The sequence below is a fragment of the Canis lupus genome, chromosome 16 (assembly GCF_048164855.1).
Source record: "Canis lupus baileyi chromosome 16, mCanLup2.hap1, whole genome shotgun sequence".
In the NCBI taxonomy this organism is placed as follows: domain Eukaryota; kingdom Metazoa; phylum Chordata; class Mammalia; order Carnivora; family Canidae; genus Canis; species Canis lupus.
Window position 1 is genome coordinate 2,399,065 of NC_132853.1, and position 27,449 is coordinate 2,426,513.

The following is a 27,449-nucleotide window of genomic DNA, read 5'->3' on the forward strand; positions in this document are numbered from 1 at the left end:
TATAAGGAGACGCTGGCGCTTTGAGGGCAGGGGGCAGCACCTTCAGCAGGCGGAGATGCCCTTGGAGCTTCCTCCTAAACGTGCGCCGCATCCAGTAGGCGCGCAATAAGAGCTGATTGGCTACCCAGGGCGCGCAGGGCCGTGGAGGGGGCCGCGTCGGGGGGTACCCAGGGATGCGGGGGCGGGTCCCCGGTTCGCTGAGTGCGGACCCCAGCCCTGAGCGTCTAGAGCCCGGGGACTAGGGGTGAAGGGGGGTCTGCTGGCGCCGACTCGCCGGCAGGGTCTGGGCCTCAGTCTCCCCATCTTTGGAACGGGGAGGGGGCGCCTGGGCTGCGCGGACGTCTCGCGGCCCCGGGGGCTCCGGGCGCCTTGCGGTCTCCCCGGGGCGCCCCCGGGCCAGCGTGGCGGCCGCGCGGGAGCGAGCGCAGGGGGCGGCGCGGGCCCGCGGCGGGGAGGGGCGGGAGCGCGCGGGCCCGCGCAGGCGGCGGCGGAACCGGGCGGACGGGCGTGCGGCCGCGAGTGTGGGACCCTCCGCTCCGCCCCGCTCCGCCCCGCTCCGCTCCGGCCGCCCGCGCGCCGCTCCTCCGAGGCAGCCGAGCCGCCCGCGCGCCGGTGAGTGGCCTGGGGCCGGGCCGGGCCGGGCGGAACCGGGCCGGGCGGGGGCGGGGGCGCGCGCGTCGCGGGGCCCCGGCCGGTGGCGTGCGGGGCCGCGGGCGGGCTGGGGCGCGGCGGGGCTCCCGCGGGGCCGAGCGCTCGCGGGGCCCGTGCCGTGGGGATGGGGAGCCGTGCTCCAGGCTCCGGGCGTGCGTGTGTGCACGTGCGCGAGTGCTCACGAGTGACTTCTGGGCGCGTTTGGGAGCCTTTGAGGACAAAAGTGTACGTGTCCGTGCACGCGAACATGCACCCTGCGTCCGGGAGGGTGTGACTGCGTTTCTCACGCACGCGGGCGGGCACCTCCTTGCACCCACCAGGCGGCTCCCTCCCGGGTGCCAGGGAGCCCGCGGAGGGAACTAGGCCCGGGGTGGGCTCCCGGCGGGTGCGGGGCCTCGCGCGCCGAAGGGGGGCGGAGGTCAGACCCGCAGAGCCAGGCTGGGCCCCGCAGACGGGGAGGCCTCCTTGCCGGGCCTCGGTGGGGCCCCAGGATGCTCAGGCTGGGCTGCGGCTCTGCTGCGGCGGGCAGGGCTCCTCGGCCTGCTGCTAGAGGACGCGGCCTCAGTTCTTCCTGAACACCCCCCTCTGGGTCCCTTGGCTCCTCTTCTTCCGGTCTCTGGCCCGGGCAGATTTTCATCTTTCCCGCGGGCCTTGGGGGGTGGGGATGGGGGACGGTGACCCTGGGAAGGCCAGGGGTGCCAGGACACTTGTCTGTGTATCTGAGGGTCTCTCGCCCTGTCTCTGCCTGCTCTGCCGACTAGATGCGTATTCATCTGATTTATTTACTTGTTGAGCCTGGGCTCCAAGCATGAGCCCCCAAGACAGTAACAAATTGATCACAGCAGGCTTGGGACACTGATTTCCAAGGTCTGTCTGCGCAGCTTTGACACAGTTTTGGGGGGAGCTTTAGAAATGTTGAAAATCTCTGCAGTCAGAAGGCTTAATTGGGGATCCCTGGGTGGCTCAGCAGTTTGGCGCCTGCCTTTGGCCCAGGGCGCGATCCTGGAGTCCCGGGATCGAGTCCCGCGTCGGGCTCCCTGCATGGAGCCTGCTTCTCCCTCTGCCTGTGTCTCTGCCTCTCTCTCTCTGTGTCTATCATATAAATAAATAAGTAAACAAACAAATAAACAAATCTTAAAAAAAAAGTCTCGATTGCTTTAAGGGCAACTTTAGAAACACTGAACTCCCTCGTCCCCCTGAATTTTCAAAACTCAGCTAGACTTTCTGAGGAGAAAATGTCGTGCGCAGGCAGATCTTGGAGGCACATTTAAAAATCGTGGTGTTAATGGAAGAAGAATTTCATTGAAAGGGATGCAGAGCGGCTGGAGGCGCCTGTTCCCAACGCAGCAGCTTACTGAGTGAACTTTGGACGTCTTCTTTTAGCAAACAAAACCTGGAAGGAAACAAAAAAGATCCACATTCTTTTTCTTTTTTGTCCTAAAAAGAAATGAGAAAAACAAAACAAAACAAAACCCAACCCACCTTCTGGGTTTGCTGGAAAGGCTGCCTCTTCTTCTCCCCTCAAGGCCAGGCCCTCCCTCCATCCCCCACTCCCCAAATAAAATATGCCTGTGGGGAGCTGTGGATGAGTCACTCCCTGGCAGAGAGCCCCACGGGCAAACATTTGGGAAGGTTCTTGCCTAACTTCCCAGAAGAAAAGGCCCAGGATTTAAAATGGTCCCTGTGGTTTGTCAGCCTCTGCCGTCCTGTCTGCTTCGGAAATGACTAAAAGTAGTTTCTGTCTTCAGAAAATAAAGTCTCAGACTGAAGCAGTGGCCCAGGTTGGTCTGGGCTCTGAGCCATTTCAGATCATTCGGGTTTCAAGAATCGAAGCTCCTGGCTTTGCCAGGTGACGTTTCCAGTGGCTTTGAGCGAGGAGGGGGCAGGGGAAGGGCAGGGGAAGTCATGCTTACGGAGCACCTACTGTGTGCACTTTTAATCCTCCTAGTAGTTGTGGGCGCAGAGACACAGAGACCTGTGTCTCTGTCAACCCTGTGTCTTGGGACTGCTGAGAGGAGGTAGAGGCAGAATCCTGTCACCTCCCTGACTTCCAGTCTGCCCTCCACACCAGGGGCCTGATAACTTGTCTTCTGAAGGTGCACAGGCTGGGTGCTCGGTGCTTTCACACACATCTACTCATTTCATCTTCCCCATGAGGTTGGGGGTTGTCATCTCCATTTTACAGATGACCTAACTGAGGCTCAGAGAGATGGAATACGAGGCATAATTTTATGAAAGTAGCATCACAACTAATGGCCACCATTTGTTGAGGGCATCCCATATGCCAGGCACGAAAGCTGTAAGTACCTAAATTCACCCAGTCCACCCGGCAGCACAGAGACAGAACTATCATGGTGCCCATTTTACAGATGAGAAAACTGGGGACACAGATGAAATCATGTGCCAAAGATCACAGGATGCTGTGCGGTTGAAGTCAGGCTTGTCTGAGCAGAGCCCTCCATCTTTCCATTGGACGTAGAAAGTAAAGGTCACTGTGTTCCAGGTTCTTGCGGGGCCAGGTTCCTCACCAGGCTCTGGGCTTCTGGGAGACGTCTTCCCAGAAGTGCTGCCCTCCTTCCTTGTCTACTCTTGCCCCTCGGCGGTGGATGACCCATGCCTAGGGCCAGGACTGTCAGATAGAAAGGGCTGCAGTTCACATTTTTTTCTGTCCTCATGAAGTGCCAAAGATTGGTTTCAGAAGGGAAGTGTCAAAACAATTGTCAAAAAGAGAAGAATATTCCCTTCCTCTTCTCGGGTCAGACCAAGCAAGGGAGTTAGAGGGTGAAGAGTGGAAGACCCTGGTGAGTCATCCAAGATTAAATGCGGGTTGGCATCTCCAGGCTTCTGTGGGGAGCAAAGAGGCTGGGGCGCTGCCCTCGGGAAGAGCCCCAGGCTTCTGACCCCAGGTGAGGGTGCGTTACATCCAGGGCCCTGACTCTGCGTCTGAATATCTGACAACAGGGTTGTTTCTACATAGGCTTCTTGTCACATGCCACTTTAGCCCTGTGCCTCTCTCTCTAACTCGTTCATTTCCATTCTTATCACGGTTTATACTAAGCTGTTCTTGAAAAGAATGTTGTGTGTGAGACCCGGTGCGGTTTGGGGGGGGGGGTGTGGCACCCCTGCAAGTGTCCTTTGATGTTGGAAGGAAAAGGTATTTCTCTCCCTTCTGATTCTGTTCTGCAAATTGATGAACATTCGCAAATTGCTTTGAGATGCGTTAATTTAAGGTGTGAAATAATAGATCTTGTGCGAAGGCTCAGCCACATATCTCTGGCATTGATGGATTTCTCTCCCGTCTGGCCTGTGACTTGGGGAGGTAAAAATAGTCCTTGTTTCTACATACATACATACATACATTTATTTATTTATTTATTTATTTATTTATTTATTTATTTATTTATTTAATTTTTGCTGATGTCATTCTTAGGAAGCGGTGTGCACACAACCCTGGTCCTTTCCTTGGCTATCACTTTGGATGGTTGCCAGAATGCTGGCGACCCGAACGAACGTGGAGCTTTGGGGAGCAAAGGTGCTCCTGGAGTTGTGTGAGGAAGTCGTCGGGGTGATCTTCCTCTGGGTGTCTGTGAAATCGCTTTGAAATGAGTGGGTGGTAGATGACCAGGATTGTCCAAAGATCCTCAGTGGCTTTTGGGTCTTTGGCCAGCTGCTTATATCTGACTCTTGGGTAGAGACAAGATGGCCTTTGGGGAAAATGTTTTATGTATTTATTTATTTATTTATTTGTTTTTAGCCTTTTGTTTATTTATTTTTTATTTTTTTTAAGTAATCTCAGTGCCCAGTGTGGGGCTTGAACTTGTGACCTTGAGATCAGGAGTCAGATGCCCCACTGACTGAGCCAGCCAAGTGCCCCCAAAATATTTTATTTTAAAAAGAAAAAATCAGGTCACTCAAAAAAATCAGCTTCACCCATTCCTGTCTGAGCTGGATAACATACTCACAGCCCCTTCCTTTGACCCAAGCTGAATTGAAGCAACAGCCTTTTCAGATTCAGCTTCCAGACAGGAGCGGACATTGAGGCCAATCAGTTGGTGGTGTAATTTCCTGTGACGTTCAATTTGGGAACTTGAATGTGGAGTGTGATCTAGCATTTTGACATCTGTCCCTCTAACAGACTTGCTTGTGTGGAAACAGACCCACATACAAGCCTCTGCTGTGCTGTCTCTAATTCTGGATTTTCCACAGACGACTGCTCTGGTGGTCTGGTGGCAAAGGCCTGGTCTTCTGGCCAGGCCCCTTGGCGTCCACAGGCAGGATCACCGCACCCCAAACCCAACGGGCCACTTTGGCTGGACTCTGGGACAGTCGAGCGAGCTTGCAGAATTGAAAGGTGGCGCCCCTAGCCCGGATCTGAAATGCATTCAGTTCCAAGGGCCTTGATCCACTTGGAGGCTTTCTTTCTTTCTCTTCGACATCTGCACGATGGTGACCTCATAGAGAAGAAAAAGAGGCTTTATGTAGGAATTCCATAGAGTGTGAAGGAATTTCTGTGAGGGAAGGGGGGGGAAGCTGCCATTAAGAGAGCCCGCCCTGCTGCATTTCCTCATGTTGTTTAAGCCTTGCACTTCAAAATTAGGCTGGGGGAGGGGCAGTACTTGACCTTGGTGAAAGGGAGCTTGGTTCCTTAGAGGACTCCCCAAGGTCCCCAATTTGTAGTTGAGGATAGGGGGTGAGTCCTTCACTGCCAGTGAGTGGCAGAGTTGGAATTTGTCCATGATTCCTCTCCCCAAGGCCTGCCCTCTTTTGTTCCTTTGTTGTCCATGAAGTCATTGAAACTGGGAGCCGTCAGGATGGGATCTGCAAAGGGGCAGCGGTTACCAGCAAACGGCATTCAGCTCTGATGAGTCCATGCTGCCCCTGAGAAATCTGGGAGTCTCACCATCCCGAGAGGAGCCATGTGCCCATTTTACAGAATGGAAACAGGCTCAAGGAGGGGAAGGTGCTATGACCTACAATCCCATTAAAAGCTTGAGCTTTGGCACCAGATGGAGTGAGGTGGGAAGTCCCAGAGCGAGTCGTTAATCTCTCTGAGCCTCCGTTTCCCCAACTGGAAAACAGACAGTATTATGACCTCAAATGTTTGAGGGGAGAACTATAGGAAATGATGGATATAAAACCCTCAGCACATGGGTAGTGCCCCGGAAGTGCTTGGTGTTCACTGCCTGAGATTTTATGGGAGGTCAAGAAACCGTGTGATTATTAAGGACCTGCCCAAGGTCACCGGGGCCCAGGGAAGGTTGTTTCCTGTCAAGAGCATTTTTAGTGCCCTTGCATGTGGAGGCTGAAATCAGGCTGAAAGCCTCTCCCAGGTGCCACCAAAGTGATCATGATCCTCAAAACAGATTGGGAAGAGGCAGGGCAATGTGGTAAATCGAGGCGGGCTTTAAGTCAGGGTGCTCAGGGCGGCTCAGGAAAATGTTTATAAGCCTAGATTTTGCACCCTCCCCACACCCCCCATGAGGCTTGGCAAGGGAGCCTTAGAAGATTTTGACGCATCCTCTCGGAGTTGGAGGGTCTCGGGAGGCCCCAGAGCTGTGTCAGCCACAGTATGTTATTAAGCAAGGCAGATGTTTTGTTAATTATTTACACAGCGCCGGGCGCCATCAGAGGTCTGTGCTGACAGAAGCGGCTGTCACAGACCTGGGCCTGGGGGCAGGTAGTTCTCAGTAGGAAGCCAGCAAGCAGAGTCCTCCTGGAGGGTCTGTGCAGGCGTCCGTGTGTTTTGGGCGCTCTGTCCTGAGCCACGTGGGGTCCAGTGGGGCTGGCCTGTTGTCCCTGAGGGAGGGAGAGGTCCTTGTCCCAGGGAAGGGGCTGCCCCTCCTGAGGCAGCTTCTGTAGGCATTTGTCAGCTCTTCACACCTGAGACCCTGCTGTGGTGTGTGTAGCAACACTGAATCCAGCACCTCTACTCCCTCACCTGGAAAATGGGCTGGTAGCAGTAGGGCCTCTAGCTGGGCACTGTTGGTTCTTGCTCACCCCTTGATTCTTGGACACTGTTTGGGGAGTGATTTGCCTCAGAAACCCAACTTTAGGACTAGAATTGTCAAAAAGGAGCCTTCCCTGAAAAGTCACAGAGTGAGGGATGCTGATGGGGAAGGGGGGGACAGGGCAGACCTAAGCCCATTTTCCCCTGGCCCTAATCCTGTTCTGTGTTTTACAGAAAGAGGGTTTGCACGGGTCATTTTAAGAAAAGTTTCTTATACGAAACATCCATAATCTATAAGTCTGTGGAAAAGAAAGCAGATTGGTGGTTACCAGGGGCCGAGGGAGGTGGGGGGCATGAGGAGCAAACTGCTCTACAGGTACAGAGTCTCCTTTTGGGTGATGAAGATGTTTCAGAACCAGAGCGAGGGGCTAGTTGCATGGCATTGGAAATGTGTTTCAGCACCCTTACCCCCTCCTGATTTCTTTTGTCTGTCACCCCCCTCCTGGACTAGAATGTAAGCCCCATGAGGGTAAGACCTGGTCTGGGGACCACTACTATATCTGCGGTGCCCAGTGCTGTGCCTGGCACATAGTAGGTACTCCATTAATAGTTATCGAATGAGTGGAAAATTTCAAGTTTCAGAACCCTTGAAGAATGTGCGTGTAGAGTTACTGAATGTGTTAGTAAATTTTGCTTCTCTCGGTGGGCAGTGCAGGACAGTTGTGCCCATCTGACCCACCTCTGTCCAGAGAAGATTTTTTAGGTAAAGGCTCAAATTATTCCAAGGGAGGAGCCTACACTTATAGTAAGGCTTGTACCTTCCAGAGTAATCAGAGTCTTTTCCTTTGCTCCTTTCCTGCAGAGGTGGCTCCTGATGTCTGTATAGGAGTGGTTTGGGGTTGGAACAGGTGGGTGTGTGTCTTAAAGGTACATTTTCTATCAAGTATACTTTTTTTTTTTTTTTTTTTGTAAGGAAGGTGTATCTTTTGAGGGTTGCTTAGGGAAAGAGAAGTGTTTAATTCTCCCAAGAGACCTCTGGGCACAGACATTGCTATGCAGCAAATGAGCAGGACCCCAGAGTTCACTCAGCCCAGAAAATGGGGAGTTGTGGTTTAAAGAAGTGATTCCCTAGCTGATGTGGCCCTGATGGGCTTACCAGGGTGGGTGCCCAGATGCCAGGACCACTGCAGACTCCCTGGCAGATGGACAGGGAGCCCACCCATACGCTTGGTGGGTCCTGCCAAGTCCAGCCACACCAGGATCTCAAGTGTGGGCTTGGTAAACCTGGGTCAGTGTATGCGCATTTCCTTTGTTCATCTCCCCCAGGAATTTTAGCGGACTTTTGTGTTTGTTTTAAATGCCAGCCGTCCCAGCTAACCCAAGAGGAAATGAGGACTGGATTTTTGCCTGTGCAGAGGCTGGGGACAAAGATGAGGGCTGCCCACTCTTGATGGTGACAGCACAGCATTTGGGAACTACGCAAAGAAAATACTTTTACTCCGAGCTAACAATTTTTGTTTGCACAGGCCTTTTTTTTTTTTTATGATAGTCATACAGAGAGAGAGAGAGGCAGAGACACAGGCAGAGGGAGAAGCAGGCTCCATGCACCGGGAGCCCGACGTGGGATTCGATCCCGGGTCTCCAGGATCGCGCCCTGGGCCAAAGGCAGGCGCCAAACCGCTGCACCACCCAGGGATCCCTGCACAGGCTTTAATGACATTCCAGGCCTTCAGGTATCACCCATTAATAGGTGGGCACGTGATGTCTGTAATTTCCAAACTCTCAAAAGGGAAGTGGTCTGTAAAAGCATTTTAGTGACATTTGGGGACAAGAGAGGCTGTTTGGAAGATGCAGTTTGGTTGCTAGTACGTTAGAAGTTCCAGGATGCTCGAATGGCTTATGGGGCGGCATCTTTGAAATTGCACAGTGCTGAAAATTCTGGGACATATGGTCACTGTGATGTGCTAATGTTAGTAATCGAGGTATTTAATTACCCAGAAAAACCCCTTTGCTTATCCACTACGGGTTACTGGAGAGCCTTTATTTCTCAGGAGGAAGGTCTCACACTGTGTAATCCGGACCAGCAGACAGGGAGTCATTATCCCTCATTAATTTATTAGCTAATTAAGTGATTTATCTGGTTATGCGTTTATACCTTCCATTGCTGTTCATTGGCAACATTTGCTGGGCCCTACTCTGTGCCTAGACTGGTGCTGGACACTGGGGATAGAATGAAACAGAAGAGCAAATATTACTGAATCCCCACTGGGTGCCAGCCCATCAGGTTGTGCTATGGGCCTCAGGTGAATTCATTTCCCTGTGGATGTTGTCTGAGTACCTACTATGCGCAGACCCGTGGAGATGCCAGATGAAAATGACATGGTGCCTTGTGGCTAGAACTCTCACGGCATTTTGATGGTGTCTTTTGGTCCCAGCCCTCTGCTTTCTGTGGCAAACCCAGCCAGCCACCGTTCGCAGGCCCTGGAATGAACCAGAAACAATCCAGATGCCCTAGGAACCTATGTGAAAACAAGGCATCCCCTTCACACGTTGCGTCTCAGCTCCGCATCTTACCGCCACCCAGCATTTTGAGACAGAATGTGAGATCTCGTGGTTGGTTAAATACATAAATATTTTATGTCTTGATATTCTGAAAACGAAGCCCAAATGTGCATAACAGCAGCACATCAGTGCTATCTTATAACATAGATCATATGTTATAATAATCTGATGACATGTTGCTTAAATATTTATGGACTGATGCACCATGACAATGAGGGGAGAGAGTAGTATTGGAGCAGAGTCGAGGCAGGTGCTAGAAAGGAGGGAGCAGATCCATGCGATCTTGGGAAGTGCCACGTGATGCCCAGGTTTTGGATGTGATGTTTTGGGGTTTCATGACAATAGCAATGGCAGACATTTATTGAGCACTTGCTGTGAGCTGCGCTCTTCCTCATTGTTATTTCATCTAATCCTCACAGCGACCCTTCAAGGATGCTACTCTTAACAGTTACAGAGGGGACCCTTAGGCCCAGGGCAGGGCAGGTCTGCCCTAGGCTCCACAGCTGGAGTAGCCCAGGATCAAACCTGGGTCGGCTGCAGTCTGAGCCTGTCTTCACTGTGTGTTCTGCTCTATCCGTGACCAGTCGTATCAGAAAAGCTGCCACCGCCACCAGGTACTAACTGGACTTCCTAAATCACAGAAAGAAAGGCGATGTCTGTGAAATGTCAGGGAGGAATAGAAATCACAGGAACAAATATCTAACCCAGGAGGGGCGATTGCACGCTGCCAGCAGAGCCACCACCCCACATGCCTGTCATGTGGTGGGAGGCTCTGGAGGTGGCAGTTCCACCCCTTGGCCACTCTCTTCACTGCTAGTTTTGTGGTTGTTCAGGGAGCTGTCCACAGACCCTCCTGAGTTAGTGCCCAAGGCCCCAGCCTCTGCGTGTGCCTTCCCCTCTCCCCACAGTGCCACCCTATAGACACAGTAGCCCCCCAGTCTCTGACAGCCCTGTGAGGTAAGCCCCCATGTCTCCACCTTACAGATAAGGGGCTCCTGCCCCCTCCCAGAGCCCACTCCCTCCCTCCGGGAGGCAGTCTGCATGTACCAGCCATTCCTTCCATGCCTTCCAGGAGGCTCTGCTGGACCGGCCTCCCTCGACCGAGCCGTGTCACCATGAGTCCTGCCTGTTTTGTGATTGCTCAGTGTCCTGCTGATCGTCACATATCCAGCACTGGAAACGGAGCCTGGTCCGCAAGACAGAAATAAGTTACTAACTGTAGGGGTTCAAAAAAGAAGCTCCATGGACCAGGCTGAAGGGAGGCTGAGGTCTGAGAAGCTTTTCAGCCAGTGATCGTCTCAGAACGCTTGGTGCCTTCTAGTTCTGTGGAGGCCTAGGGATGTCCCCACGAGCCTCCAGGCTGCCCAGGGATGGAGGTCAGAAGGTCATATAAATGGAAGTCAGGGCTGGCTACATAATTTGTGGGGCCCCACACCAAGTGAAAATGCAGGTCTCCTTGCTTAAAAATCAGGAAAAAAGCTTTTTCTTTCACCATCTCTTTCATGGTGGCTTTTATGAACTCTCTCCAACGCCATGCTTCCTTGGGCACAGGGACACTCGGGGCGAGTACAGACCCTCACAGTTACCCTGTGGTGTGCCTGGCCCCAGGACTGCACCCAGTCCCTGCCAAGGGTGGAAAGTGGCTGAGATTACTGGGGCAGGGGGCCGGGAGCAGGACCACTTGTGAGCTCAGGCTCCCAGCCCCCAGCACATGCACCACTGTCCCACCGGACTTCACTTAAAAAGCACAAATTCAAAGATAAAACGAAGACTTTAAGTAGTGGACACAGAGCATGAAGCTGCAAGCATGAGGCTCCCTTCAGAGCGCAGGACGGGACGAAACGGCACTGGTCACATGTATGTGAAGCTGGTCCTGATGGCAGGGGCTGTGGCTTCCTCCCACTAACACACACATTTCAGAGAGCAGGGTGCCTGTATTGGGCCCCGCATAGGTGTAGGCCCAGATCTTATTTAGGGGAGAAGTTCCACTGTGAAGTGCGATCTATAGACCACTGGCCTGGGATGTGAATGCGGTCAGTTGGCCAGCTGCTCTCCCTCCTCACCCTGAGCCTCTCGTATCAAGTATATACTGTGGATGGGAGTCTCCTTGAAAATGCCCCCCGCCCCTCAATTAAGTTCCTCATGTAGTTGCCAGATGTTAGTGCATCGACAAACCCATCCCCTCACTTCTTGTCCTTGAGTGACAAGGGTCAGAAATCAAATGACGAGGTTGCTGACCCACCCACTCAGGAAGAACGCCAAGCAGGTGGTGCCATAGGGATCAGAGAGGGCGGGGAGCTCGGATTCCACCAGCTTCCCACGCTGTTCCTAGCCCTGAAGCTGAGGGACCTGGCAACCACAGGATGCAGACATCTGGCTGCTCTCGAAAATGTGAATGAGGGAGGCTCAGGAAAGTTAACTAGTACTTATTATTTAGTACCTAGTGTGTGCCAGTGATGTGGTCAAGTGCTTTCTTTATCTGTGTTGCCTTAGTCAGTCCCCACAACTTTGGACCGGCCTCATTTTCCAGATGAGAATAACTGAGGTCCAGAGATTAAAGCCACCAGTCCAAAGCCATAAACCACCTGGTTTGGAAACTAAGATTTGAACCCAGGCCTGGCTGAGTCTTCCTTCTGCCTCCACTCTCTGTTGCATGTGCATGGGAACAGAAGAGGAGCCAGACCTTAGCTGCTGTGGCCTGTCAGCTCCTGCCTGGAGCAAACATCCTTCCTGGCAGGGAGCAGGTCCTGAGGCTCTAGCTCCAGCATTTCCCCTCTGTGACCAGCCAGCCGGGTGGCTGGTCTCAGGCTGAGAGATGGAGGAGGGAGCTGGTGGGTTAACCTCAACACCCTGCAAGCCAGCCCGCCTCTGCCTTCTGCTCCTCACTCTCCTTGGCTTGTTGCTTCCCACCACAGTTTTCTCACTTGAAAGTGAGGGGGAAATCTCAGTTCCCGTCTCCGGGGGAGTTTGTCTGATCCAGTGAAGTAAGCACACATACAGCAGCCATTCAGCAGTAGGTGGCCGTTATTATACCAATTAACGACATGCTGTGGGGTGAGGCCTGCAGCGTGGTGGCACTTGGGACGCTCAGGAGCTCCTCACACTCTGGGACAGCATTAGCAGTCCCTCGTCCCTGAGCTGCGCTCTGAGATTCTTCACTTCCGTGCTTTGTTTGTTCATTCATTGATCCAACAGAGCCAGGCACTGTTCTAAGAGGCATCATGAACAAGAGCTGACATTCTAGTAGGGGAGAGCCGTCATAAACCAGAGAGGAGTAAAGAATGCCCAGTGTTACTGGTCCAAGTGTTGGAAACAGACGCAGGGTAGTTGTGGTGTGGGGGTCCCTCCTGGGGTGATATCCCCGTGGCCTCCCGAGATTTCACATTCTGCCTGTGGTTCTAGATCCCAGGCCCGTACCCTGCCCAGGGGGCTGGGGTGGCCTCATGGGGCTTGCTCTGCCTCAGATGTCTTTGAGAAAGTGGTTTTCCCAGCTGAAATGTGGGAATTTTCACTCCGGTTCTCCCAGGACTTTGGATGGCTCGTTCTCAGGGCTGCTGTTACAGGGGCCAACTGGGGCAAGTCCTGGCCAGGTGTTCTTGCACAGACTCCTCTTGGTGACCCTGTGAGGTAGGTTCTTTAGTCCCATTTTACAGACAAGGAAAGGGAGACTGAGTGAAGATGAGTCAGTTGCCCAAGGGCACACAGGAGATCTGTGGCTGAGTCAGGATTTGAACCCAGGCCTTGGGCTCCCAGAGCGCACATCCTAAACCGTTCTGTTTTAGTGTGGATGGATGTTTCTGTTTTTCCAGGCATCAAAAGAAGCCATGTGTTCTGCTCAAAGAAACAGATGCTCAGTAAGCACCTACTTACTATGTGTCTGGGTGGTGCTGGGTACTGTGGGAGGGTGTGGCTGAGAAGAATGCTCCGATTGGCCTGAGAAGTGATGGCATTTACTCTTTCCTCCGGGGCGGGGGTGGGGTGGGGGGTAGGGTTAGCTCCATATTAGGGATGGGGAGGTAGAGGCCCAGAGAGGTTCCGCAGATCGCAAGGTTACACAGCCCTGTATAATCTGACGCCACTTGCTCTGCCTGTCACCAACCAGAGCTGTCTCATGCCAGCTTCACCCTCATTTTGTACTTGGACTAATTGAAGCCCAGAGAACAATTCAGTGGGCTTGATTCCGAATTGGAAAGAGGATGGGCCTTTTGCACGATTTAGGAAATGGCTGCCTTTCCACAGCAGAATTGCTTTTGAGATGCCACTGACTGTCAGGGTAGAAGACCGGAGAAACTAGCAGGCAGGGAGGACCTGTGGGTTGGGCCTGGGGCAGGCAGCTGTGTCAAGGGCTCCTCACCGGACTGACACCAGGGCGAGAGGGTTCCTTGGCGTGGGGCAGGAGGCGGTGGACAGGCAAGCCGTTTAAAAGAAGATGATTCCAGAGCTGGCCTATCCCCACCATTAGCAGACAGTCCTTAAACAGCCAGGAAATGCTGTGGTGCATGTTCACAAAACGGTGAGCTGGCGATCAGACCTATTTATTTAAACCCAGAGTCGAGGAGGCTAAAGACTTCAGCTCTGAGCGGGCACGCCGCCTCGCAGTGGCAGGGGAGCCTAATCTTCAGGGTTTTCTTCCCATTTACGGGTTTTTTGTTGTTGTTGTATATTTGTAAAATGAGGCTTCTGCTGGCAAAAGCAGGTCTTAGCGCGTGCGGCAGCTCTTTCAAGACCTAATAAGGCCCCAAAGGAGGGTGTGTTCCGGCAACACTTCCCTTCCCTCCGGGGGCGGCCCGATTCGGCTTGCCTCCTGCACTCTGGGCACCTCATACCATCCATCTTGCTCCCCATTAACAGAATTACTGCCATTACTTCTGCAAGGATGAGATGGGCCCTTTGGAACGGCCTTGGGGACCAAGGCAGGAGCAGCTGCCATGAAGTTTTGCTTAGAGGGGAAAGGAAAGAAAAAGAAAAACCAAACTCTCACAAATGGATGGTTCCTGGGGTCTTAAGAGCCCGGGCCCAGGAGGAGAGGGGCGTCGGGGCAGGTCCAGCCCTGCTTCCCGCTCACATTCCCAGGCAAGTGCCTGATGCCTTTCAGGGGAGGGTGGACCACACAAGTGATGGGGCCTGGGGTTGTCAATCTGGGATCCTACCTGGAGACCCCTCTGTCAGGGAGCAAAGAAGGTGGGGCTGCAGGTTAGAAAGAGTGTTTTTGCCTTGGCTTGAACTGCTTCAGGACTTCGGGAGTGATTTCCTGAGGGGCAGCTGGGGGTGGCTTGGGGTGAGCCCAGTCTCTCTCTCCCCTCATTGGTGAGGGAGAGACCATGAGCTCTATGCCCTTTGAGTCTCCTTGGTTGGCTCTTGATACCTGGCTTTAGGGGTGAGGTCAAGGCCCACAGAGGCCATAGGGTCAGTGTAACAGTGGGAGGGAAAGCTGAAGGGAAAGCAAGAGGAATCAAAAAGCAACAATTACTTCCTGTCCCATATGGAAGCATCCCCTGACTCTCCAGTGACTCAGGGCAGGTAGGGGGCCTGTGTGTCACTGGGGCGTGTTCAGAGGGGAAGTCCTGAGTCTAAACCTCCACCCCATGCCCAGCCAACGCCAATTCTCTTAACAGGGTGTTATTCTTTGTATGGAACTATCCACTATCCTTTTAAAAACAGCTCCCCCTCTTATTGCTATGACTCCTTTTTTCATCTGAGCATCCACCAGGGGTTTATATATGTGAGCATCAGCTAGTGTTCACCTTTAAACAGCTGCATTTTATAAGTGAGTCCCAGGCTCAGAGAAGTAAAGTGACTTGTCTAAGGTCACACAGCAACGATTTGAACCCAGATCCATCTCCCTGTACCAGCTGCTGCTCTGGTACCTATAAGGATCTGCAGGGGATAGCCAGGTGGAGAGGGCATGCTGGTGGGAGCACTGGGAGGTGTGAAGCAGGAGTTGCAGGAAACCAGAAGAGGCTCTCTGGAGCCGATGTGGTCAATGACAGGTGTTACCTGAGATTGGGGTCAGACAGGTAAGGAGGCCTTGGATACTGAGCTCTGGAGTGATGACTTTATCTGGAAGCTTTATTTTTTTTTTTTAATTTTTATTTATTTATGATAGTCACAGAGAGAGAGAGAGAGAGAGAGGCAGAGACACAGGCAGAGGGAGAAGCAGGCTCCATGCACCGGGAGCCCGATGTGGGATTCGATCCCGGGTCTCCAGGATCGTGCCCTAGGCCGAAGGCAGGCGCCAAACCGCTGCGCCACCCAGGGATCCCTATCTGGAAGCTTTAAAGGCTGATACAGGAGGGGCCGTGTTTCTGGTGGCATGTGTGGATAATGGTTTGATGAGGTGGTGGTAAGCCTGGGAGGCTGCTGGGGAGGCGCCAGTGTGGACAACAAACTGTCTCCGAGCGGTTCAGCTGTCTGAGGCCACAGTTCCACCAGGAACGGCCTTTGGCTCCATGCCCCACCCCCCAACCACCCCCACCCCACCCCAGCCCTTCCTGCTGGCTGTCTGGCGGGAGGCTCCTCACCTCTAAACCCCAGCCTCCCTCACAGCTTTCTTGTGAAAAGCAAGGCCAACGCCTAAGACTTGCTGGGGACAATGTGAGAATAAATGATAAAATATGTAAAGCTTGCAGGCTGCTTTGGGAAGGGGGGAAAGGTGCCATGGATGTGTTATTTCCCCTAGATCCGATTTCTGTTTGTCATTTCTTTCCTCCCTGTCAGAGAAGCTGTTTTGATTCCTGGGGATGAAAGAAGTCAGAGTTAATGGGAGCGCTGACGCCGGGCCTCTTCAAGGTGTCTGTTGCCGGAATACATTCATTTCCCCATTTCCAGGCCATCTCACTTATCTGCAGGAGCCTTGGTTCTGATACACTTCCCAGGGATTGAATTGTGTTGTCACCGTGATTGAGTTTTGATTCTCCCTTGATTGACTGATTGATGGATGGATGGATTGATCTGGTGAAGTCAGAAGCAAAGCTGTGAAAATGACTGGCTCTGAGTTCTAACGTATGTCTGTGGCACATTGTGTATGCGGGGTGGGGGTGGGGGGTCAGAGCTTTCCCCACCCGCGGGAGTCGGCCTCTCTGGCAGCTGGTGTTAGCCACGCAGTGAGGGGGGCTCACAGCCTCAGGTTGGGCATGCAGCAGTGTGGCGTCATAGATGTGCCCCGCGGATACGCTGGCTGTTCCCAGGATCTGTCCAGGTGAAGTTTTCCACAGAGGCAAGATTCTTGGGAGGGTGAGCCCAGGCTAGCCCAGGAACTTCTGTGCACCCTCCCGTAGAGCCCCAGTGGTTCTAAAGCAGATGGGGTTTTGCCTGCCATTAAGGCCGTAGCACCTGCTGGGGATGCAGCCTGAATATTTTTATGTTAAATGGACAGATGTAGATAAGGAGATAAATGTGTCCCATACTGGCTGGGTGACTTCATGTATCTGGGGTCTCGTTTTTATCATCACCAGAACCTCTATTTCAACTGGGGAGATTGAGATTCAGAGAAGTGAGGACTGTGGCCAAGACACCCAGCAGAGAAGCCTCAGGGCTGGTCTGCACATGTGTGTGACCTTCCACTCCCATTAGAGCACTGGTCCGTCTGCCTGGCCTTTCCTTCTAGTCACTAAGATCCCCCAGGGCTGGACATGGCCTGTCCAGACCAGATCTGCACTTCGGCTCCCACATCAGGGCCGGCCCCTCCTCCAAAGCCCCTCCTCCTCTCAGTGCTGGGTGGAGATGAGACAGGTGTGCACCCGGTGTGCCAGGCACACCCTAGGCACTTTGGCCAGGGTTTCCCAGCAAGTAAAGTGAAGGAGCCCAGATTCCAATTCAGGAAGGACAGTTACCTGCTGCCTGGGGAGCAGGTGGCTGTGACCCATTATCATGGGCATCATGTTGGAAGCAGAGCCACTCCACTCTGAGAAAGCATGGGGCCTGCCAGGGCTGGGCAGGGTCGGGGGGCAGCCTCTTGGCTCCCCAGGAAATGTGAGGCCAGATCAGGCCCCAAACCCACTCAGTCCCCATGAGGCCACCCCAGTCCACCTCTGGCTTCAGTGGCTCCACCTGTGCAGTGTGGGCGTCAGGAAGACCCAGCCTCCCCAGGTGCCGAGAATGTGCCGAGCAGTTTGCTGCACGGTCTGAATGAACTGTCTGGTGACCGTGGGAAGCCAGGCCTCCTTACCTGCACGCCTGACCGCCTCCTCTGCTACATTTCCCTCCTGGCACTTACTGCCGCCCCACGTCTGTATCTCTCTCTCTACTGCCTGACACCTCCAGGGGGACGGGATAGGACCTCCTCTGCCTTGTGCCTCAGACAGCGCTTGGCTTTGTGAGCCTCTGAGGGAATGTTCGATGAATGACGATGGGGTGAAAAGGAAACGGAGGCCCGCAGAGCCACACGACGATGACAGGTAGGGCCCTGGCTTGTGCGGTGCCGCCTGGGGCCTCGCTCACCCACTAGCTCTCGGCCGGTCCCCACATTGTCCCCGCAGGTTCACACCGCCCAAAGAAACTTCCAGTCTGCGCCTGTGGCTTTGGAACAGCTCTGAAAAAGCATGTCCTGTGACTGCTCAAGGAATCTGGGCCTTTCGCCCAGAAAAGAGTGTGTTTCCTGGCTTCCTGAGAACTGGGGCCCACCCTGCCCCTGGCCCAGGCGTACAGAAGGGGAGGGCGGGAGAGATGGACTCCAGCCCAGAAAGCGACAGCGTCAGACCTTATCGCCTGAGGTTAGCTGCCCTGTGCCCGAGACTGTCCCAGTGAGGACACTCCAGCATGGCCACTACCCTGAGCTCTCCGGCAAGTTTCCCCAGGGTCTGGGGCATTCTCTGGAGGGGGATTTGCACGCTTGAGTTACTGGAAAAGAAGCACACCTCGCACTCCGGCAGAGTTTTCTCCCCTGGATGGCCCTTCTGGCACACCTCACTGCTTTACCACGTGGCAGACGTGGGTGCGATGTTCACGGAGTGCGGCACGACCCGCTTCCGATGGGTCATCAGGCTGCCAGGGCCAGATGTTTCACAAGCTCCTCTGGGGCGCCTGGCACCGGGCCGTTCCCTGTGAGGCTGGGTGTGGGTTTACAAGGTGTCCTTGAAGAGCGCTGGAGTCACCCAGCCCATGATGTCTTACATTGAGCAATTTCACGATTTGGTTTCCTTTTCAAGAGTGGGGCTGTGCTTCTCTCTCCTTCCCCTGCTTTTCCTTTGTGTTTTCCCTTCCCGGTGACCCTCACTGGCTGGCCTGGAACGCATCTTCCCTGGGGCGGGGAGATCAGCCACTTCTCAGAGGGGATTAGCTGGAAGTACCTAGAGTTTAACTAGAATATCCTGGGCAAATTTCTGAGAGGGAGAGAACCTTTTTCATACACATAGGAGAGTGGGGGAGGCCAGCCTCACGTCTCCTCAGCCAGGACTGGGGGAAAAAAAAAACCTGGCAGGGCACCGTGGCTGGAGTTTGCTGGTTCCTGAATGCCAGATCCAGGCCAGGCCCAGGGCTAAGTGAGATTCTCACCTGTCCATCAAGAAATGAGAAAATTGGGGCAGCCCCGGTGGCCCAGGGGTTTAGCGCCACCTTCAGCCCGGGGTGTGATCCTGGAGTCCCGGGATCGAGTCCCCCATAGGGCTCCCTGCATGGAGCCTGCTTCTCCCTCTGCCTCTCTCTCTCTCTCTCTCTCTCTGTCATTAATAAATAAATAAAATCTTTAAAAAAGAAAAGAAAAAAAATAAAAGAAATGAGAAAATTGAAAGGCGGGCCTGGTGTCAGCTACTTTCTTATGTCAGGTGTCCTCTTTTATGCGGGATGGGGATTATAGATGGAAATTTTACTGTGGATGCCAGAAAAAGTTGGCAGCTTTATATCCATCTTCAGAATTTAAGAGAAACGTTATAGGCCTGTGAAATCCCCAGACCTGGAAAGCATTGGTTTACTTCCTCTGCAGCCTGAGAAACACAAATTGAGCCTGGAGCCTTCGATGAAGTCTGCAGAGCCTGGGGAACCTGGGAAGATGGCTGCATGCGTTCTCTGGCCAAGCTCGGGTGGGGTGGGAGTGTTTTCATTTCCTAGAGCCACAATAACAGGTCACCACAGACCCAGTGGCTTATCGTGACATCGGTTCACTGTCTCACAGTCCTGGGGCCAGAAGCATAAAATCAAGGTGTGGGCAGGATCGGTTCCTTCTGGAGGCTCCAAGGGGAGGGTGTGCTACATGTCTCTCCTCACTTCTGCTGGTTCCCAGCAAGGCTTGGTGTCCCTTGGTGGGTAGACGCAGGACTCCACTCTGCCTCTGGCGTCACATGGCCTTCTGGCTGTGTCTTAGACACCAGTTATTGGACTGAGGTCCCACTGATCCCATGTGATCTCATCTTCACTTGATTACATCTACAAACAGCCTATTCCCAGATAAGGCCACATTCCCAGGGTCCAGGTAGACATGAGTTTGGTGGGGACCCTGGTACAGGGACCTGAGCGGGGAGGAGGAAGGGTTATCCACATTGGGCATGGCCAAGTGTTAGTGCTTTGGAGTGTCTGCAGCTATTTGAGTTGAAACAGGGTTCCAAGGGGGACTGCTGTGGCTCCCTGTGATTGCAGGGCCCAGGCAGCCCCAAGGTCCCTGCTGACATCCCTACCAGAGGAGACAGATGCACACAAGGACCCAGGTCCAGGGAGGGAGAGCTGTCACCACAGCCAGGGCCAGGTCGTGACTGGACTCAGGGTTGGGGACCTAGCCACCCTCCACTCTGACTCCAGAGTCTGTGTTCTGTATCCTAGACTTGTGTATATCCTTTAATGCAGGTGCCAAAGATGAGTGGATCAGCTCATTGGAGCTTCTTGAAAGATAGTCCATCAGCATTTAGTCTTTTGGTGGCACTGGCAAGGACCCTCAGAGGCCCAAGACCCTCAGTGCTCTGCACAAGTCCCCAGCCCTGGCTGTGCTCCTTTGGCCTGGAGTGTGGCCCCTTCCAGTAATGACAGGGCCCGCCATTCTGGGCAGTTCTGCCAGTTCGGCCTCGCCTGCTCTGTGGCTTAAGGGCTGCCTGCCTGTGTGGCAGGAAGGAAGGATCTAGGCTCTTCTCTTCCTCCAGGGACCCTTATCTGTTTTGGCAAAAAGGCTCTGTGGTCAGACATTTCTGGGTTAGTATCCCAGCCCTGATACCTCCTAGCCAGGGATCTTGCTCAAGCAAGTCCAAGGCCTCTCTGAGCTCCGTGGCTCCCCTCCTGTGAAATCAGAGTAATGATTCCAGCCCCGAAAGATGAGGGGATGGCTGCGTGGCTTTGAGGTTGTAACACCCATCTGTGAAGTCCTTCAGGTACCTAGTATGGAGCCTGTTGCACAGTAGGTGTTCAATAAATACAAGCCAGATAAGAGAGAGTGTCTTGGAGCCTGGAATATAAACTTCATGGAACTCTTGAGACATGGTCCCAGTGTAGTCCCTTGAGAGGGAGGTTCTGTAGGCATTTGCTTCCTTCCTTGTGTGTGGGCACAGTTACCTGAGCTGACCAGGGCAGACATGGGAGGTCAGGTATGGTGCAGGTAGCATCAGCAGAAGAAAGGTGCTGCTGAACCATGTCTGGGTCTTTGATTCCTCCCGTGATGCATTCAGTAACATTATATCTGGGCTTGGCACTGTGGGAGGCAGGGTGGCACGCAGAAGAGCACTGGAGGGGGAGTCTGGCTTTGCAGCGCTTACCAGCCCTGTGTGCAGATGCTTATGACCCCTCATCGGTGCTGCTGACCCTCCCTCTCTGCTGCAGACCTGAGGCCACTGCAGTTGTTTGGGCCTCTGTCCTACAACTGATGCCGGGCTTGCCGGTCTTCAGGACTCTGCACCTGCTGTACCCCCTGCCTGGCGTGCCCTCCCCCTGCTCCCCTGTTCAGGGCAGCTTCCTGTTCTGAGACAGGACAGACAGACTGCACATCCCTTTTCCTGTGTTTCCACACCCCGGGTGTAAAAACAGCTGGGTTGTAGGTGCTGGTTTGAGACTCCTGTCTCTGAACGAGGAGCTCCATTGAGGACAGAGGCTAGTCCTAGTGTGTGTTTGAAGATTGAGTCAACAAACAATTGAATATCCTTGGACACATCGCTTCCCTGCTCTAGTCCTCAGTTTCCTGTCTTTGAGATTTAGGATGTGGGCTAGTGGGTTCTTTGGGGGCCTTTCTGAAGTTTCTGGTGAGACATGCACTCTTAAATGAGTGGATTGAGAGTTTCTCCTTCTCCAGCAACTGCGCATGTGTGCAAGATGGCCACTGATGCAACAGTATGCACAGAGCATGGGGAATTTTCTGGATGCTCAGCACCGCGTTCTCAGTTAAGGGATTCCGGTGTCTTTGAAAAGACAGGCCTGAGGCAGCCCTGATGGAGTTATTTTAGCTGCAGCTGGGCCAGCTTTCTCCCACCTGTCTGTCTACAGGAGTCCTCCTCTGGCTTGTGGAGGGAGGAATGTGTGCACTTGCTGCACATGACTCTCTCTGTACTTCTATGTCTGGCCAGGGCTTCTCCTGAGGATACATGTAACGGGTTCTCCTGGGGCCAGTCCCCGCTTCCTATGTTCCAGGCTGGTGCCGGAATTCACACCTCTACCTGTTTCTCCCAGCTCTGCAGACTTGTGCCTCTCTGAACCTCAGTCTCCTGATCTGCAAAATGGAGGTAATAATTCCTCGTGGGAATGAACAAGTGTGCCCAGATCTGTGGCACAGTGTGTGGCCTGGGGCGGGAGCACAGGATATCATAGCTGTTCTTCTTGGCATGAGTATTCCTTACTCTAGAGAGATTGGGGCAAAACAGATCAGCAGTCTACTTGCTTAAGCCAAAAAATGTTGTCTGAAGAATTTTGTTTTGGAAGACAGGTTTTGGGTCAGAACCTTATTCCCTCAGGAATTTCATGGTTGAGCATCCAGGCCTATTTTATAAGCTTGGTGACCACCCAAGCCTTTGAGCCTTCCCAGGTCAGGCTTTTCGGGAATCTCTTCCACAGCTGGGCTACTTTTCGTGTCAGTAGCACCATTTCCACAGAGCGGGCTCTGTCTGGCTATGAATAGATGGTTTTTCCCTCTTTCTTGGACGCCTGAATGGCAGTCTCTCTCCCGCGGTCCCAGAGGCCAACCTGTGTGTAAAACTCCAAAATGGACCTCAGAGCGGGGCCGTCCATTCCTGCTCCGACTCCCGGTGCTCAAAGAGGTGGGTCATTGGCTGCAGTGACCTGGGAGCCTCCCGAGGGCCTAGGCTGTGGCTATCAAGGCTGCTCAGCCAACAGAAGTCACAGAAAAGCCAGCAGCTTAGAGTGGCTTCCAGAGTCTTCAGAAACAGGCCTGTTGGCATCCAAGCCCCAGATGCAAAGCCTCTGACAGTAGGATGGGCGCTGGAGATCAGCTTGCAGCAGGCTAGAGGGCCTTATGGTTGAGAATGTGGGCTCTGGAGCTGCACCACCTCGCTCGAGGTCCCAGCCCTTCCTCCAGCGCAGCGGGCCTGACCTTTGCATGCCTCGGTTTCCCCGTTCTGTATGTAGAGATGATAATGTAATGTGAGGGATGAGGAGACTGACATCACCTAAGTGCATTAGAACAAGGCTTGACATGTAGTAAATAAACACGGGTAAACCGAAGCCCAGAGAGGGAAGGGACCTGTCTGTGGTCACCCAGCAAGTCACTCGGGCAGCCAGGCTGAAGCTCATGACTTCTGGTCTCATGGACATGTCCCTCCTCCCCCTTCACCCTCAGACTTTTTCAAAAAGTCTGCCTTTTGCAGAGGAAATCGCGTGACCCTTCAGCCCGCAAAAATTCAGACTGCACAGAATTTCGGAAACTTCTTTGGGCTGGCTGGGGCCTCGCTGCTGCAATTCTGTTTGGCTGCAAGTTCTTTTTTCTCCCTTTTTTTCTTTTAAAGCTCCAGAGGGTTCCTCCTTTCCTGTCTCCTCAAATAGAAGAAGTAAGCTTTGGGTAAAGGAGTACGAAGACTTAGATCTCTACTGGGTGTCCCCGAACCAAGCTCTCCCCACTCCCGGGCCACAGTTTCTCCATCTGTGAAATGAAAAGGTTTCCTCTTTTGACAGGTGGACAGCCCCCACCTGCCAGCCTGTGATGGCTCCGAGGACAAGTGAGCTGGGAGGTGCCACCCCAGTGCCACAGTGTTGACAGTCATGTGAGCACTGACTAAGCAAAAGCTGGTGACGCATCCTTCTAGGAAGTGAGGTGAAACCTGCCAGAAATGCCACCCACTTCCGCCCACCTCCTACTTTCAAAGGTTACTTGAATCATCAGAGTGGCTTGCATTATTCTCACTCTCCTGTTTCAGCAGAATACTCCTCAGCCCCTCGGGATTGAGCCCAGGGTGTCCAGGAGCATCACATCTGCGGGCCTCTAGGGTGTCAGAACTCGGGGACTCGGTGGCTTCCTGATCTCTGATCTCCTGATCACAAGCCCTGCCTGCTGCCAGCCTAGGGTCAGCCCTCTGAACTCCGTTTTCCTCATCTGTGAAATGGATGGATGAGCCCTGCCCAGCAGGGTAAGATAGCAAGCTCAGTATAGCTGGATTGGGGCCTCCACAAGTATTCCCACAAGAGGAATACTTGGCCAAGCCAGGAAGCCTGGAGACAGATGCTGGCCCATGGGGTCCAACAGCATCCTGACTGCAGCTCTCCCAGACTTTTGATGGGCAGCCTGGGGCCCAGCAGGCCTGGGCCTGGGGCAAGGTGGCCATGGAGCCAAGACTCGCAGCCAGGTTGCTAGACCGGGGGTTGGGGGGGGTGTTGCCTCACCCCCTATTCCTCCTTCTCTGTGTTTGGGCTCGCTCTGAGGTCAGCCCTGGTGCCAGCAGGGGCCCAGCCTGGCTGGGCCTGGGATCTCAGAGATGGGTGCCTTGCTGGACCTAGAGCAGAAGGTAGGGGATTCAGGGCTGAGCCCTACCTTGCTACCCCCAGACAGGGGCCTTGGGCAGTTCCCACCCCTCAGCTCCCATCTCAAAAGTGCTTCTCTGCCCACCTCTGCAGGTTGTCATGTGGCTTCACAAGGTGGTATAGGCATAAATCCTCTGTAGACACTCAAGAACTGTCCAGATGGGAAGAATTTAACATTTGTCATCTCCTGGGGCATTTGTGTGTTCCTTTCTCTCAGACAGTGGAGGCTCTGGCCCATGAGAGCCAGGGGATAAGCGAATATTGAATGAATAGGTGACAAAAGTTATTTATTAAGCACCTGATACATATCAAGCCCCACACAGGGTGTTTTCCATAAGATGCTCTAACCGTCACAATGGCCCTGGGAATTTAAGCATGTCCCCATTTTATAGATGATAAAACTGAGGCTTGAACTTACCTAAGGTCACATGGCTGGTGATTGAAGAAGCTAGGATTCACACCTGACTCAGAAGTTCATGTGGCCCATAGTGGCCCACGAGGTCACCCCCTCCCAGGTGTGCTGGGAAGTGTTTAACAAACAGGTCCCTGGGAAGAGGTGGAGAGAGGGACTTGTCCAAAACCCTGACTTGGAGTATTTGCCGAATTCCATGTGTAAATCTTCCTCCCGTGTTTGATTTCAAGCAGCCAATGTGATACCAACTGTCACAGAATTCCTGAGAATGTATCGAGCAGCCCTCCTGAGCCAATAGTGGCTCCAGTGCACCTCTGCACCCTCCCCTTTCCAAGCCCAAAGAAGGCCAAAGAGTTAGCAGTGGCCTGGCCTGGGACAGCAGACTGGAACCAAGCAAATGGCTTGGGTGGGGATACATATGCCTCTGGACACATCCCCAGCCCTGTCCCACCGGAGCCCCTGGAACCCCTTGGGGTCCTGATATCCCACAGAGACTGGGGCAGGATAGATGAGACCCAGAGATACACCTGCAGGATGATGACTGGAATATTAAGGCCTGCCAGCCCCACCGTGTGCAATATTCCTGCCAGGCCTGGAGCAGAGCCCTGTAAACGCCAGGATATAATGGACAATAAAAGTCGCCAGAAAATAGAGAGTCTCCTAGGACCACCGGCATCCCTGCCACACGCTGCCGGCTGGAACCATGAGTCCTGTGATCACGAGGCACGATCGTCGTGTAAATATATAGGGTCTCTCACTAGCCGCAGGCCAAGATTTATTTTATTGAGACAGTTGGGGGAGGGGGACGGCTCAGGATCATCATCCTGGTAACTTTGTGAACTGCTTTGCCATCACTTCCCAGCTTCTGAGAGAATGCCACAGGAGCCAGTGTAGCCTCTCCCATCCTTCTGGAAGGTGGCATCCCTCAGAGGCCCTGGGTGCCTCCTGCCACATCCACAGGTCCAAGGGCCTGGTCAGCCATGAGACAAGGGATCCCCCGGCCTTATTGTGAATAGTTGGTCTACAGAGTGGGCTGCCAGAGATGAACAGAAAGTTGCTGTTCAATGAGCACTTTTTACGATGATAATGGTAGTCATAATAGTAGCTATGGCCATGTTTATTGAGCTCTTGTGTGTAGGTGGGTCCTGATAGTCCTAGGCTGGTATTTTGCATGCAAGTTCTCACTGTTAAGAGGTGGGTCCTACCTGGCCTCCTGTTTACAGAAGAGGGAACAACAAAGAGGAGACTTGGGAACTAGCCTGAGCTCGTGTGGCCGCACACAGACAGCATGGGATTTGAACTCTGGGCTCTTTGACTCCAGAGCCTGTGGTGGTCTGCCCCTCCACGTCTGTACCACCTGGCCATCTGGTCCCAGGGGGACCAAGTGCCACCACCTCCCAGAAAGCCCCCTTGATAAGCTCAAGTTAGAAGCAGTGATCCCTTTTGTGATTGTGCAACATAAAGAAGCAGTTTGCTCTGGTGCCCCCTCCGCCACATCTGCTTTTTCCCTGAGGGCAGGAACCTGGTCTGGACCCTGCAGAGGATGTCCAGGTGAACGAGGACTCAGGCCTGCATTTTCACTGAGGGTCTGCCTCTCTCCGGCTGGGATGCCTCTGACAAGTCACATGACCTCTGAGCCTAAGTCTTCTTGGCTGTCAAATGGATGCTCTGTCTGCCCCGTAGGGCTGCTTTGAGTGCACAAGCTGCCAACACTCCCAAGGGATCTGGCCCAGCACCCAGTCCCACCAGGCGGTACTCTGTGTGTGATAACCCCCGCCCCCCCCTGCCATGCATACATACCTCACCTCCACGGTTTTATCTGAGAGCCGGGAGGCATTTGAGACATGCCCCCATATGCCATGGCTTGTTGTGAATGGGGAGGGTAGTGTTCAGGGGGTTTCTGAAAGTCTCCTAAAGCCAGAGTTTCCCCTTGGCAATTCCAGGCCCAGAACGCGCACGTCCCTGAGCTCAGCTGCAGGGCACCAGCACGTCCTCCATCAGCCTCCTACAGAAGAGGACCCCTGACTGTGGAGCCACCCCACCATGCTGTAGGTGGGGAACTGAGGCCCAGACATAGGCTGTGATTTCCCGACAACCAAGCAGTGAGAGTCCCTGAGGAGCCTTGAGACACCCCCTCCCCGCCCCCCAGCTGCCAGCCACCTGGCCACATGCCACAGCTCAGAGCAGAGACCACCTGCAGCATTTACAGAAGGCCTTGCACTTCCCAGGCCCTGCTTGGGTCAGCGAGGGGTCAGGAGGGTCAGGGGGAACACAACGCAGGAATGTACAGGGCCTGCTGTGGTGTGGGCTCCAGAAGCCATGGTTGCATGCTGGCCAGTCGCTCTACACCAGGTGGCAGGACTGGGAGGAGAAGTGGAGCTCAGCCTCGTGGAGATGGTGCTAGGGGTGCGTGGTGGCTCAGGAGGCCCTGAGAGCCCTGCAGCTGACAGAGGGGCAGGTGTGCCTGTCTGTGCCCCTCTGCACTGCTCTGCCCTCTCATCCATGTCCCAGGTGGACAGGTGGGCAGTGACCAGCAATGAATGTGAGTGTGGAGGGTGTGGAGGTGGAGCAGAGCTTAGTTACACTCCGGAAATGTCTTGCCACCTCAGGCCCACGGGGAAGAGGAAGGCTCCATAGGGTGGGCTCCCCCAGGCTGAATCTGTTTTCCCAGGGTGCTGGGCTATGTCCCGAGAGGCAAGAGCACACTAGCCCCTAGAGGGGCACCAGAAACAGAAGAAAAACAATGTTTAGAGAGAAGGTGCCCAGCTTGGGGTCCTGACCCAGCCAGTCTGGAGCTTCCTCTGTGAGTCAGGGCTGAGGACACCTATCTAGCCGGGTCATGGAGGATAGTCCTTGAGGAGTGCTGCACGCACTAGGGCCTGGGTGCAGGGAGTCCACCCTGCAGGCCTGGGGAAGGCTGGTTTGGGCCAAGCAGCGGCCACCCAGGGGGCCAGCACCTGGCATATGCCTGACAGTTGGGCCCAGCCGGCAGGGAAGGTATGCTGG

General features: G+C 53.9%; 1 protein-coding gene across 5 annotated transcripts in view; it reads left to right on the forward strand.

Annotated features, from left to right (window-relative positions):
* The first annotated feature begins 478 nt into the window (after window positions 1-478).
* NEK6 (NIMA related kinase 6) overlaps window positions 479-27,449 on the forward strand; it is an 83,257-nt gene continuing 56,286 nt past the window's right edge. The window contains exons 1-2 of one of the 5 annotated variants that reach the window (XM_072777873.1): window positions 479-612; window positions 21,674-21,786. The gene's annotated coding sequence lies outside the window, so the exon portion shown is untranslated. Of the gene's footprint in view, window positions 613-3,327; window positions 3,558-21,673; window positions 21,787-27,449 lie in introns of those variants that run through there. The other 4 variants (XM_072777870.1, XM_072777869.1, XM_072777871.1 and 1 more) reach the window with 4 other exon arrangements.